This window comes from Hyposmocoma kahamanoa, unplaced genomic scaffold, assembly GCF_003589595.1.
Source record: "Hyposmocoma kahamanoa isolate Upper Pololo Valley unplaced genomic scaffold, ASM358959v1 89, whole genome shotgun sequence".
Lineage (NCBI taxonomy): Eukaryota > Metazoa > Arthropoda > Insecta > Lepidoptera > Cosmopterigidae > Hyposmocoma > Hyposmocoma kahamanoa.
The window spans coordinates 1,377,662-1,393,004 of NW_020654520.1; the positions used below are offsets into that span (position 1 = coordinate 1,377,662).

Here is a 15,343-nt window from a genome sequence, read left to right on the forward strand (position 1 = left end):
AAAGTTAGGCGCTATTTATAAAAATGAATCTTCATGCGTAAACAGCCACCCTTTCAGGTGGATGATTTTCTTCAAAATGAAATGGGACCACTATGGAAATACCCCCTTTCCAACAAAAAAAGAATCATGAAAATAGGTTCACAAATACCGGAGTTATCGCGTAACATATATACAAAAAAAAGAACATACAGTCGAATTGAGAACCTCCTCCTTTTTTGAAGTCGGATAACAATAAAATAACAACTCATTTGTAACAAAATTGACTTTTACGCCCTTTTAGGGCAATACCACAATACAATAGTGTATGTAGTGTGTAGTGTAGTACAATAGTGACATAATGCAATAGAAGGATTGTTATCGTTTTCTGTAAGGTCATAGTGCTGCACATAGCAGAATCCGTTCATCTCCGAACAATTTGTATAAAAGGGAAGTAAAGAAAAAACTGAAGGTGTATATATATACTCGTGTTAGTAATATTAGAACGACCAAGGTCATATTAATTTTGCACATTAGAAGTGTTAATATGCACCTACACATGGCGGTAGAATGGTGGCGTCGGTTTCATTGATCAATAAATGAAGTGTCAACTCTATTAGAGTGGTTACTCATGGCGACTTTTAGCGGCGATGCAAACGGGCGATTACATTGATCCCCTTTAAATCGCAAGTGTAGCGATTCAATCGTGCGTTTGTATCAATGCAGTAGCGCGTTTGCATCCCTGCTTAAAATCGCGCGTTTGTGTAAATATAGACTATTAGCGACTGCATCGCCGTGTGTAATCGCTGTTAGATATAATACCAAGATATTGCCATAACCACAGTATAAATAAGAGCTAGTATGGCAACTCCCGCCTGTTCGCCGCGGAAATGCTTCATTTGGAGCGTCGGGTTGTTACATTATAATTTTAGTGGTGCCTATTACAGGTTGGTAAACATAATTAGGAAATAATAAGGTGTTTATCACAGTGTTCTCGTTCTATAACCTTTGTTAAACTCAGTAGGTATTTTGATTATGGAGTATGATTATGAAATAGAAATTAAATGCTGAATAATTCTGAATTTAAAAAAAAAGAAAAATTATTTATTTGTTTATCACATGATACCACAAAAGAAAACAGAAGAAGAAAAACAAAACATAATCAAAACATTCAACGTCTAACGTAAAAAAAAATAATTACGAAACAAAAACACAAGCAAAACAAAAAATATTAAAAAAATTAAAACATGAATTATTTAAACAAACATTAAGCATCACTAGATATAAAGATAATTTGATGCACTCGTTAAAAACCAAAAACAAAGATTCGACAACAAGCACAGAAAAATTCGGTGCTTCACTGGTTTGTTCCGTGGCTTAGTTGGCATAGCGTCTGTCACGGTTTGCTAGAAGATGTCGGTTCGAATCCGACCGGATCGAAGGAATTTTTTCTACGTGTTGTATCTTTGTATTAATAATTATAACAAACTAGTGGAGTAATTTCACAAAAATAATTGAAAGTCATTTATTTATTCAATAACAAAAAAGGGCATCATAACGGTATTTACCATAGCGTTACATCAATTTAGAAACAAAAAAATAAAAACAAAATCAACCAGAATTAAAAATAAAATTTAAAATAAAACATGTCGTTACTAATCTAAACTGAAATTATTAATATCACTAAAATCCATCCTGTCTCTAGCACTCTCTTCCATTCAGTCATCAGTCTCGCTATCCCACTCACAAACAGATCACACTGCGGATATACTCGATGCATTGCGGTGATGCTGCGAGTACGGAGTTGAGGATTGTAGTCGCACGGGGAAGGGGCAAGTGAGGGTACTATTCAGTGCGTGAAGGCACTGTTGCCAACAAGGGCACATCACGCCGCCTGGTACAGTAGCCATTTGGTAATTCGAATTTAAGGATAATTTCCAAGAGGTACCAACTGTCTATATTGTTCCTTATAACATTTAAGACAAAGAAGAGTAGAGACAAAATTCTAATGGTGGTCAAACGTTCAATAAAAACTTAATTGAGGCACTCTTGTTCAAACTACCACAAATTGTGTTGTAATCTATAATAGTAATAATAATTTTAGACGTCGTCGTTGTATTTTGACAATTTTATAACTGCCTCCGTGGCCGAACGGTTACCATGCCGGACTGCCACGCAGAGGTCCCAGGTTCGATTCCCGGGCCGGGAGAAATAGTTGTATGGCCTACAATTATTTCTCTCGTGAGTTTGGGTGTAATTTGTGGTTGTCTATATGTGTGTCCATGGCACCCGCGACACAGGGTTTCCCTAGTGCGGGGCTATGTTGAGTGTGTGCGTTATAAAAAAAAAAAAATAAGTTGGGTTTGTTTTTTTTTACTTTTTCAGTTATACTATTTTTTTTTATCTACCTAAGAGCTAGGCCCTTGTCCCAGGAGTAATCGCCTACCAGCTTTGTTAAGCGCTCTAACTTTGAATTACGACACGACATTAATTCTTCCGTTATCGGATCTAAATTACTTCGGCTCGGTTTTCCTCTGCCTCTCTTTCCGTCGATCTTCCCTTATAAGATGTGACTGTCGTGACATTAAATATGTGCCAATACATCATTCACCTTCGATTCTCTATTGTTTTTAATAAGCTTCATATTGGGGCGATCATTATCCCTTTACGTTTCTTCTTTTTATTTTATTCAAGGACAGCAAACAGTAATAAAACAGGTAAATGATACAATATATCGATTGGAACAACGACGTACGGTTCCAAACAACTGGACAATAAAATAACACCTGTATATTACAGTGCGCTGTTATACACAAATAAAATTTAAAAAATTACTTCTCTTACTTTCTTTTTGAAACTATCTAAGGATAACCCTGTATTATTTAAGTTTTTATTATGATAATCCAAATGGCGCCTAAAGAAACCATTTTTAGCTTTTTCTACTGAAATTGAATGAGAAGGCAGCCTTAGAAAGTACATTATATTTTAATGGTAATTTATTATAACTTTGATAATGAGAAACGAATGATCCTGTTCTATTTATCCAAGTCGATACTACTAAATGTATTGAACAACGCTAACCCAATTCATAGAACTTTTCTAAATTTTTATCCTCCAATGCCATTTCTTCAATTTTAGTTTTTATATAAAGCATTCTTTAATTCTCTCTTCCGGTAGCAAAAGATAATACACCACCAGACAGGTTAACAATTTTTCGTTAATCGTTATTTCCTTTATCCAAATCGCATTTGAGTAATAATGATAAAAACAACCATAATGTGCAGCTTTAGGAATCTCTCTACAGAACATTAAGTTTATTCCGACTACTTCCAATTGTTCTATGTGGAACTGAGTACACAACACTACTGGGAATAAACCTACAAATCACCCAGTCTCAAGAAATATTTAACATCATCTAATGACCTAGTAACGCGATAATTGTAAGGTATCAGAGAACACACTTCAACTTGAGAGATGAAACGTGGAGGAAACCACTGCTCTTATAGATATGATCTCAGAAGTTGGCATTTTTTAAACAATGGACGATCTTGAACACGTCACTTTGTCTTAAGCATGTGATTCAAAGTTGACATTCCTTGACTTAAAAACGGGCCCTTTTTTAGTAGTGCTTGCTTATAAAAAGTTCAGACGAATATATCAGATAAATGTAGGAGGTCTACGCTATTGCAACGTACTCCATTTTTACTTCGAAGGAATCCTTAAGTTTTCTCAGGAGAATCAACCTTCAGAAAGAAAGTAGTGTCAAAATGGTCATAATTTGATGTCCGACGGGACTGATTTCCATAAGACTACTGGGGGTAAAACGATTACTTGGTCTCAAACTAGGGATTCTACCGGGCACTACCCAGAACACTCTGACCAGAACAAGTTCCTTTCCCAAATTGGTCCAACCGGCAATCCAATCCAGGACCTCTTCGTCCAGCCACACAGTGTAAACCGATGCCCCACCGAGATCGTCAAAAACGTAAACATCTTATGTAAGCTCCTAATCGAGTAATTTAATCATTTCCAGTTACCAAGGACGTCCGGAGAGTCAATGACTCTGTCTAACCTAACGTATTGGAAAAATGTTTACGTTAAAAGAAAACAAAACTCTGAACCGTGTACTGTCTCACTCCGAGAATACCTATTAGGCTTGTTTACAATGTTTTAAAACCAGGTTGAGAAATCTCCAATCAAATCATTTTTAATTTTTTTTATTACCTATGGAGCTGCGAAGTCATGATAAGAGCCTGGAAAAACTGCTTAAAACGACCCACACAACCGCATCATGATAAATTTTATGATGATACGGGAAACAGGGGCTAATGATTATTCTAAACCTAGGCCACCAACCAGTGACTTTATCACGTTAGAGGCTAGAAATTATTGGATAAAGAAAGCTCAAAATACCAGAAATAGCATACTGTTGACAAACAATCGGTCGCGCTAATAATTTGATCATAACATTTTTACATAACATTCTTAGCGTCACAGTACATTTATGAAAATGTTATTTATGTTAAGAAGAATGGTATTTTTTTAATGAAAAATTGCGATAGACTTAACTGTAATACGGGGAATAAAAATAAACTTGCTGTTCTTGACGGTCGTCTTTACAAAGTCATTCCGGTCAAGATTCCTGTTGTTACTCAAAACTTACGACGTAAATTTGATAATACTACATTTAAACAAAAGCTTTGCACTAAATACAGCTTATACGTATTTAGATGACAAAAACCCATAGTAGACCCGTTTATCTCTTGCAGGTTGTCTCGATCTGTGATATTTATTTGAAATAAATATTGAAAATTATAAATATGTACAAATGTTTATTTACTAAGAGCTACCCTTAGTTGTTTGCTCATTCTTCTCAGGGGAATCTACCTTACGTGTGAGTTTAATCAATATGACGATTGTAAGTTTAATTTACTTATTTACGAAACAAATATATATTTATGTATATACAAATATATATTTGAGTTTACTTTTATACAGTATCAAAGTATTCTTGGTAATGCAAACGATCCGGTCGTGAAAAGCTATAAACTAGTGTTCACGAGTCCACGTCTGCTTTAACACATTGCCTCTAGTCTCGTCACCGCCTTATGGTCATGGTATATCGCACACATGCGGAACACATTGAACCAACGCGTTGAATTCTTAATACTTCTGAACTCTCACACTATATCCATTGTCTACTACGAAATTTAAACTTTTCTACTTCACCCTGTCGTTGGTCGATCATCTTTAAATCCAAGCACTTGCTACGCTCTTAACAAACTTCATTATCATCCTTAGTTGCATCAGTATCTTCATTCCCATTTATGCTTGACACTTTTTTATTTTTTCATAGACATCCCAAATCTGATCGAGATTCATCTGTGGACAGGTGTACCTGTCTGTCTCTATGACATTCCCTTTTCTATCTTAGTCACTACATCATCTTTCACACCACACCGCTCTCTTACTACACTGTTAGGTCGTCGTTGATACGTAACGAGCAGACTACAATAAATGAAACGATTTACCTTGCGCACGACAAACATTGACCATGAAAACTTAAACACGTCACCCGAAATTATAGAATAAACGACCTTGCGACAGGTCAAAGAACAACGACGACGACAACTATGGCAGTCATCGACAAGGTTCCGCTAAAGCCAATTGTGTTTGTTTACTAATTAATATCACTGCTAAACTTCCTTGAAGGGCTGTGTTTCATAGAAGCTTAACGTTTTCTTAGTAAACTTTTATCGATATCTGCGTTCAGGTATGTTTAAGTATAGTGATAAGATTAGATTATGTATGCTGAGTTCCATGCAAACAAGTCGCCGGTTACCCTAGTAAATTATTAATATTTTTGCTAGACTTTCTTTTAATGTTCACTGAAATCGATTTCTTGGACGACTGTAATGGTTTTGTATTTTATGAAATCAGTTTTAATGGAATAACTGTGATGTTGTTGACTCGACGACAGATTCGCTCGTTGTTTATACAAGGGCAAACAGTTTTGCAAAAAATGTAGATCTAAACACAAACTGTGTTTATAGTTACTGATTTAATAAGGAAAAAATACAGTATAATATCCTGACATCACCAGCATTTATTAGAGATGCACGATTGTTTGCTCTGAATCGATTTTTTGGAACGTAATGGATCATTTGCCACTGAATTGATCCACGGATCGAATCGTATGTTTTTGAATCGATCTCATAAAAATCGTTTCAACGTTTTGTAATAAAACACCTTTATTATGTAAATATTTTTTATTTTTCGCAGACGCAATCGTTTACATCTAACTAAACTTTTCAATAACAATGTCATATAACTTAACGTCCAAAGCATTGTCCGCCTCTTTATTGTCCGTTTGTGCACTTCACAAAATCACTAATAAGATGAGATTTTTGTTTAAATTATGAATACGTTCTAGAAGACTCGATTCGCTTAAAAATCACATTGAAATGAATCGATTCAAAAATTCGCTAGATCATATGCAATTTAATCGATCTCATAAAAATCAAATCCTAATGCGAACCTAACGTACTTATTTGTTTAATTTGGGGATTTACCCGTTCGTGTACAGTGACGACGTTTACATACAATTGTCATCAGAATATTATGACATTACGGAGTAATTTGTTTCGTTATATAGATCTCAATAAACCAACTACGGGTTACAGTGCGATTCCCAAGTGTTTGTAGTTGCCGCCTACAAAGTACCTAGTGATTTCACTTCAGTGGGTTCGTTTTGGTGTACGGCACTATTTAAATAGTGTAGTAGTACTGTCACTGAACAGGTGCGGTTCGGAAGATATAACAATAAATGACATATTTTGGACTTAATGTACATGTACATTTTATATAAACATTTCAAATATAACATTAACTGAGTATAATGTAATATAAATATAATCCCAGTGTTTTTTAGATGCAATGACGAGCGCAGCGAGGAGTATTAGGCTTCAAAACACATAAAAATAATCTTATAGAATTGATGCTTCCTCTAGCTAGGTTAGGTTAGAACTGGAGCATAACGCCAACTCTAAATTTCGATGAGAAATCCTATTTGATGTGTATTGTTTTTGACATACAACGAAAATGTGTTATATTATTCAATATATTATACTGGTAATGCTTATACCATTAGTTCCTTATGTTACCTAATTATTATATCTAATGTTTGTTATACTGACTGAAGGTTTATTATACACATGGAAAAGATGCCTTTTGTTGATATACCTCTTATTGATTATATTCAATGAGTGATTATATCCTTATAAATTATATCAAATGTTTTTATACGAATTGAAAATAGATTATTAAATTTGTTGTTATATCTTTCATTACACACGCGTCCATGAACACGAATTTGAAAGAACAGGAATTTCACACAAAATCTTTTGTTCCGGTCGTTGTGGATCTTGGCCTCCGACAGCATAGTACTCCATTTCTTTCTTTTCGTTTTTGGCGACTCGATCCTTCCAGCTGTACGTCGGACTACACGCTGGACAATGACCCGATAGGTTGCCCCAAATACGCTCTTTTGGCAGATCGATCATCTCCCATCTTTCCACATGGCCTAGCCAGCGAAGTCGGACGGTTTTTGTCTTCCGTATTATCTTTGGCTAAGACACCAGCTATTCTGTCTCTCTCTTTAATCTGGCTGTCCAGTTCCCAAATTCTCCTTTGATTGATCCCAGAATCTTAACATCTTCCTGTCTGGTTCGTAGCATCAGATATTTGTTTACTTAGAAGAGAGCAACCTGATCTCACTCACAACACTGTTAAACTTCAAAACCGGTAAATTAATTCGCATTACTGAAGTGAAACGCATGCAAATTCGTGCATCCCAGGTATTTTCACTCTAAATTCCAACATAATTCAACATATGACGTTGAAAACTCGATTCGTGAAACCACGCCTGAAGATTCCCGACATTATCTACTAGATGGTGCTTGTATTATTAATATTACTTCCACCCTCACATGTAGGCACGTTACCGTGTTTACTTGAAAATGATTGATTAACATTTTCCTTGAAATATCAAACGTTTGAGTCAACTCTCTCAACACAAACAATTGGTGCTTAGTTATTTTACTACGGCATTCATTCGCGAACGACGTGTTTATATAATTCAAGTCGTTAATCGCTCTGTGTATTCCTTCTTAAGAATATCATTTTTAAAGTACGTTTTTGAATGTGACATATGCGGTAAACGCTAAGGTTTGTTATTTTCGTGTAGACATATAAAAACTGATAAGTTTTTACTTTGTTACTTAAAGGTAACGCAACATTGTTAAATTAAGTTTTGGTTGAGTTGTTTTCGCTATTTTTGGTTGAAGGAGATTGCATAATTGACCTTTTATGCGAAAATATTATATAACAAAACAAACAATATAAATACATAACAATCCCCAGTTCATCGGCTGGCGTTTTTTAATGAAGGCAATAAAATATTGACATAATATTTTAATCTAAACAATAATTTAAAAAACTTTGTTAAAACATTAAATAAAAGTTATAAATAACACTAGTTAATTTGAACTTTACATATACATTAAACAAATATAATTTTCAATTTTGGATATAAATAATGAATTGTATTAATTACGCTTATTAAAGCGACATTTCCAGTCAGCTGCTGTAAAGATGCCTGAGTGAAGAAAAAGATTCACACAGATGGCATTACGGCAAAACAGTCGTAAAAAAAAACAAAGATTTTTTTATAATACTAAGCATTGACTTACAAATAAATGGACGACGGGTCTAATACAAAAGCCACGAAAAAAATGTCCCTAGTCAACCTATTCGAAATTTAAATTGTAATGTCATCGCAGTATCGCGCTGTCCGTAGAACAAATGAAGACTAAAGCGGAGTTTGGCGCTCTGTATACGATTTTAGCGCCTTACAAATGCGGACACTTTTTAGCGCGGACCCGACGTCCATATAATTGTAAGTCAATGATACTAAGTGATAATAATAGGCGCCTTGACGTCGAGTTGCGGACACCAGCCCGTTGCACCAAGTACCAAAATCGTGTGTCTGGTGGTAAGCGTCACGGCTGTCCCTAACAGTTGCAGTGTCACCTTTAAATTACAAAGATCTGAGAGGTACTGCCACTGCGCCCGACACCCTGAGACATAAGTTCACAAGTCCCATATGCCTGTAATTTCACCGGCACCCTTTACCTTCGAAACCGGAACGCAGTAATGCATTACTAATTAGTAATGATCTGCAACAAGCACGCAGAAAAATTCACAAGGTCCGCTGGTTCGTTCCGTGTCTTAGTTCGCGTACCGTCTGCCACGGTTTGCTAGAAGACGTTATTTCGAATCCAGTTGAATAGAAGGATTTTTTTCTAAGTGTTCGAGCTTTGTAATAATAATTAAGCCATACTAGTAAAGTTATTTCACAAAAAAAACGTATATCAATTTAATATACCGTGGTGCGGCGCCGGTGAAGGCCGGCACCGGCCTTTATTTGGTTATTAGTCAGTAACCATGTGTCAACTGAGTACACTATGTATATATGTATAAAAGCCGAATTTTTGTTCATTGTACTCAAAACCCGACAAATTTCGATAGGGTTTTTGCTATAATGGCGTGATAACTTTATTACATACCATAGGGACTAATGTTAGCAATCGCGGAAACTTAAGTACTCGATAACCGTCAGGTTCACATTAAATACACGGTAAAAGCAATTTAGGACACTAATAATTACCGGTAACCAAAACATGACAGATCACAGCGTGTCAAAAAAATAGCAAATCTGTCTCGGTTTCGCTACACGAACGGGACATCAATCAATCTTCGAACATAACATTCTGGACCCCCACACCAATCTCCCAATTTCAAACTAAGAAATTCCCTGTCCTATGAATACTAGAGCGAGCTTCAGAGTTAGGCTCTATACCACAAGGAAGTGTATCGGGCTCTATCTCTTCCTGGTCTATATTAAAGACCTTTCACCACATGTGGGTTATTTCTGTGTCTCGTTTGTCAATGATATTTCCATAGCATTAACTTGTAAAGACACCTACGCGTTACAAAGAGACCTAAACCTCGCACTGGATAATACTACAAAATGGCTGGACATAAATAAGTCGCAATTAAACCTTGAAAAGACAAAATTAGTCCAATTTAAACCTTACCAAAAAGCATCACTGGACGTAAATTACTCCTAACAAAAATTGAAATTGAAACTCGGCCACCATACTGGGTATAGAGATCGATAAGCACATTACTTGGAAACCGCATATTTTAAAACTGTGAAATAGCTTATCATCTTTTATACATATATGCCCTTAGTAAATTAAAACGAGTCGTAGGCTTATACGCACTCTGGACTCTCCTACGGGTTCATCCGTTGGGGAAACTGCACAGACGTTCAGGAAGTTTTTGTTCTCCAAAAGAAGTACATAAGAATATTAGGAAACATAGACCAAATGACATCTTGTAAAAACTATTTTCGCAAATTTAACTGACCTGTATTCGCCGCAAAAAATAGTAAAACGCAATATTCGTAATCTGTAGAAATTAAAAATACCTTTTTCAAAAATGTAATCATATTCATTGGGTCCCCACCCACTGTTAATAAAAATATATAACCATCTCCCGAACAGTATAAAATGTAGTCAGGATTCCAAAGCTTTTGAAAAACAAATTAAAACTTTTTTAATTGATAAGAGTTATTACAGTATACCAGAATACTTCAATGATATTTTTGATGACCTTTTTTAAATGATTTAATATGAATTAATAATATCTGTGTGCAGATGTATGTAGGTAAAAATCTATATCCGTTAGTATAGAGCTACGAGTTCAAACATAATTATTTCAATTTGATAATATAATTTTTTATTCAAATTTTTTTGAGAAAGAGAATTCATTAATAGTATTTTTATATTAATTAATAGTATTGTGTAATTTTTTTTTAATTTTTTTTAAAGATGTGTATAGCGCTTCTCTTTTTGCAAACACTCTTACAGGGTGTCACATGTACTGTGATTTTATTATTACCATCTTATTAACATGTGACTATGCAATAAACGATTTTGAATTTGACCAACGAAATTCAATTTGAGGTACGCCCTAGACAGCTTCTATTAAAAGGAAAAAATATTTAAAATTCTAATAAACATGATGGCGCCATACAAATTTTAAACCCTTGGCCAAGACCTCTCGCTAACAAAGTTGGAAATCTGCACGTCAACAAAGTTTTACAAACAAAAGTTCACAAACCCACATTGGGGCAGCTTGGCATACTAAGGCCTAAATCCTTTCCTTACAGGAGATCCGTGCCCAGCAGTAGGACGTGTAATCGGTTGACGATGATCAGGATGAATCATCATTCGTATTACCTAATTGAAATATCGATATTAATAATGATAATGCACACACTAAACTTGACAGCGTAAGTGGCAGATCTGCCCTTATATGTAACAGTGTTATTGCAATGAGTGCTAAGATTCATAATAAACTACCATCTGACATAAGGACCATTAACGATATTGTAACATTTAAAATAAATTTATTTATTAATTATTATTAATTTATTTTATTAATTATTAATTATTTTTTCAATCGAAATCAAAATATTTTTCATTTATACATTCAAATTTTTTATTTGTATATTGATGATGTAATGAATATAATTCTAATAGTAATGTCAGAAATACTAATATTATCTAAGAACTTTATAAATTGTATACATTGACTTACAATTATATGGACGTCGGGTCCGCGCTAAAAAGTGTCCGAACTTATAGGGCGTTAAAATCGTATACAGAGCGTCATTCACGCTTTAGTCTTCGTTTGTTCGACTGACAGCGAAGCAAGCACAATTAGACAGTACTGCGATGACATTACAATTTAAATTCAACGTTTTAGCTTTTTCATATTCCTTTACATGTCACTACGTTTAAATAGGTTGACTTGCGACATTTTTTTCGTGGTTTTTGTATTAGACCCGTCATCCATTTATTTGTAAGTCAATGATTGTATATGATTCTTATGTTCCTTATACTCATTTAGTTCGTACCTATGCGTTAAGGCGCAGCATAGAGGGTCACCATAATTTTCCTTACCACCATGTATTTCATGATGGATCATGTATTTCAGGAGGATGTGGTCTATAGTACTAAAACCCTTTCGGAAACCGGCTTGTTCGGGAGGTTGGAAGTCGTCAAACCTGCGAGCGAGGCTTATTTCAATGTATCAACTGTAAAATATGTTGACAAATATTTCTCCCGGCCCAGGAATCGAGACCGGGACCTCTTCGCGTGGTGGTCCAGCATGGTGACCGTTCGATTACGGAGGCAGTTAAATTCCTATTACAATTATTATGATTTTTTTATAACATCAAGTGACGGGACGAACACACGACCCAATAGGACTTGAACACACGACCTTGCTGTACCGTAGTATTGCTCATATGTAATTTTGTTAAAGACCTTTATACTGGATTTTTCGGCATTCAAAGCCGCTATTATTATTTAAAAAAAAGCGGATATGCAAATGTTTCCTAATTCGCTTTTACTATGTTCATTACCACGGAAGAAAAAAAACAATATTCTGTGTTCGTTACCGCGGCCTCGCTAAAACGAATCATAGGACCCCAAATACAAGGTTGCTGCTGTACACTGAGGAGTTGATCTCACCTGTCTGCCATTTTCCATCATCAGGCTAGCTCCATAATTTTTTTTTTTTTTTTGGAATTAAATCTTTGTGTCTAGTTTTATTGAAGTCTTGTAATGAAAAGTGAGTGAAATTGAACTGGATTCATTCACTGATTTGATACCCTTAGAAGTTGAATATTTTCTTTAAATTTGAACGGCACTACTGCGGAGATACCCCATTTCGATTAGAAAAGAGTCATCAAAATCGGTACACAAATGACATACAGACACAAAAAAAACCGTCGAATTGAGATTCCTTCTCCTTTTTTGAAGTGGTTGTGGAAAACAAAGTTTACCACTATTAACTGCCTCCGTGGCCAAACGGTTACCATGCCGGACTGCCACACAGAGGTCCCAGGTTCGATTCCCGGGCCGGGAGAAATAGTTGTATGGCCTACAATTATTTCTCTCGTGAGTTTGGGTGTAATTTGTGATTGTCTATGTGTGTGTCCATGGCACCCGCGATACAGGGTTTCCCTAGTGCGGGGCTATGTTAAGTGTGTGCGTTATTTATTATTATTATTATTATTATTAGTTTCGAATTTTCAGAGGTAGGTATTATCACATATAAATATAATAGATATGAAATAAATACTGTAGGTCTAGCAGTACAGGGGGCCTACTATAACCTTTCCAAAATCAATCTTATTTCAATGTAAGCTTATTGTAATATTATTCATATTCGTACCATGACGAACCTGTCAACCAAGTGATGTATTATTGGTATAGTGATTGAAAGAACGAATTATATCCCAATATTGTCTATTCCTTACTAAAAATAGGAAAGAGATAACGTTATGTAAACTATATAATGCCATCTCTTTCTTTTTTATGTTCCGAATCTTCTTATCGTAGTATAATAATAATCATTTATTTCAGACATGACAAATCCATAGAATTGCAATAATGTTAAATTAGAATTAAATACTATATAAAGGTACTTAATTAGTAATTAATGAAATCCAATGTCGCAGTATAGATGAGTCGCAACTATAATGTTTAATACTTAATGTTATTTACATTCAGAGCATTTTGACTGTAAAGAAAAGGAAAGTACGTAATAATAAAATGTATTAAAATTACGTTGTTTTCAATAATTATTCCGCATTTTCATGAAGAAAAATAAATAAAACAAGCTGAGTCTTGATAGTCGCGTTGTGTGTTCGGAACTATAGTCTTGTGTCAACTGTTAGTTTCGCCAAGGAGCATATAGATGGCGCTGTTATAATTTTACGAAATAAACGTCGCGTATTTTTATTTAACGTAAAATTATGCTATTAAATGAAAAAATATACAAAATATTGAAGATATATGTAAATAAATAAGTTCAACTTAACTATTATTACAAATCAATATTAAGACATTAAAACTGAAGATAATATTGTTTCCATAGCATTCGTGTAACTATTTTAAAATTGCTAAATTTGACATAAGAGCAATATTACTTTAACGTCAAAGTCGCGTCATGGTACGAACTGAGTGAATGAATAGTCACAAAGCTGGCAATAAAACATCATAGTTTTAACATTACAATAAGCTTACTTTAAGCGCGTTATGGTACGAAAAGTCAATGTAAGGTTAAAGTAATATTGTTTTAAGAGGACCTGAGCTTGCAGATCGAATCAGTAAGAACCGGGGCCCCCATGTGGCAACAGTCACTAGTTGGAGTCCAGTCAAATCCTAGGATTTTTTCTGTATATCAATAATAGCAATAAACTACGTGAATGTTTTCACATAGATACATTTGTTTTATCATTACGGTAAAACAAACAAGCAATTTATCAGAATAAAATTTAAACTTAATGTTAAAACTTTACTATTAAGAAAGAACATTATAAAATCTTTTTTTTAATCAAATATAAGTGCGCATTTGACCTCCGTCTCACCTGATGGAAAGTGACGATGAGGTCGACGATGGAGCATGCACACCGAAATAATGCCTATTCACTTTCGCCTTGAAAAGACCCAAGTTCAGGGAACAAGTCTGCAGGCAGGGAATTCCACTCCCTTGCCGTTCGCCATATAAATGTCGAAGCGTAACGCTTCGTGCGAATCTTTAGAATATCCACAACATAGGGGTGGAACCCAAGCCTACGCCTAGTCCCCCTGTGATGGAAAGGGGAAGGCGGAATTAAATCGTGTAATTCCATCGCACACTCTCTGTGATATATCCTGTAAAATACCGATAAGCAGTGAAGTTTATGGCGGTGTTCAAGGCTCTGCAGCTTCGCCTCCACTAATTCCGAGTCACCTATAAGCCTCTTGGCGCGGTTGTTAATTGAATCCAAAGTGGCCAGTTGATATGTAGCAGAGCCATCACAAAGGAGGCAGCAGTACTCCACTCACGATCGGACTTGTGCTTGGTACAGCTGAAGCAACTGTCCCGGTGTAAAGTAACGCCTCACCCTGGAAAGGATCCCAAGCTTCCTTGCTGCATTTTTGGCCATGGACTCAATGTATCTGCCGAAGTTCAAATTGGAAGACAGGTCCATTCCAAGTAGCTGGAGACAGTCGGCTATCGGCATGGATATATCACGAAAAGTCGGTGACAGCTCAAAGGGATTCCGTTTTGTGGAGAGTAGACACACCTGCGTTTTGGTAACGTTGAATTTGACAATATTGGCATTGTCCCAATCAGAGACTGCCTGGAGTGTCAAATCTAAACGGCTAACCATGGACTCTCG

The 15,343-nt window shown here is 35.4% G+C and overlaps 1 protein-coding gene across 1 annotated transcript in view; it reads left to right on the top strand.

Annotated features, from left to right (window-relative positions):
• LOC113236108 (uridine-cytidine kinase-like 1) overlaps positions 1–15,343 on the top strand; it is a 38,333-nt gene that overhangs the window by 9,428 nt on the left and 13,562 nt on the right. The gene's annotated exons all lie outside the window — the stretch shown is intronic.